Source organism: Dermochelys coriacea, chromosome 9, assembly GCF_009764565.3.
Source record: "Dermochelys coriacea isolate rDerCor1 chromosome 9, rDerCor1.pri.v4, whole genome shotgun sequence".
Lineage (NCBI taxonomy): Eukaryota > Metazoa > Chordata > Testudines > Dermochelyidae > Dermochelys > Dermochelys coriacea.
The window spans coordinates 97,982,570-97,983,396 of record NC_050076.1 but is presented as its reverse complement, the minus strand read 5'-3'; positions in this window follow the sequence as shown (position 1 = coordinate 97,983,396).

Sequence of the window (827 nt, the reverse complement as noted above, 5' to 3'; positions counted from 1 at the left end):
GCTTCAAAAACAGACTCCAAGGAGAGACTGCTGAATTGGAATTAATTTGCAAACTGGATACAAATAACTTAGGCTTGAATAGAGACTGGGAATGGATGAGTCATTACACAAAGTAAAACTATTTCCCCATGGTATTTCTCCCCCCCACCCCACCCCCCACTGTTCCTCTGATATTCTTGTTAACTGCTGGAATTAGCCTACCTGCTTGTCACCATGGAAGGTTTTCCTCCTTTCCCCCCCCTGCTGTTGGTGATGGCTTATCTTAAGTGATCACTCTCCTTACAGTGTGTATGATAAACCCATTGTTTCATGTTCTCTGTGTGTGTGTATATAAATCTCTCCTCTGTTTTTTCCACCAAATGCATCCGATGAAGTGAGCTGTAGCTCACGAAAGCTTATGCTCTAATAAATTTGTTAGTCTCTAAGGTGCCACAAGTACTCCTTTTCTTTTTGCGAATACAGACTAACACGGCTGCTACTCTGAAACCTGTCATTAATCCTAGTGTAACTACCTTGTGGGACTGGTAGACTATCAGCAAGTAAATGTTGCTATAGAAAAACAGTACAGCACCAGGAGAGCAAGTATAATGATCTGGGAAGGTATTAAACCAAATGGCTTTGTTCTTTTAGTTATTTTACTTCTCAAGGTGTCTCTTTTTTTTTCCAAATTAACATACTCTCCACTTACATGCGCAAAATATATCCCAAATGACTTGCCAGTGGCATATCATTTTTGAATGCTGACACCCATCTAAGGTTAAGCCAAGTGATTCCATTAGTTATAATTATCAGGTAAGTTTATGAAACCAGCAACCAATAGGGACAAA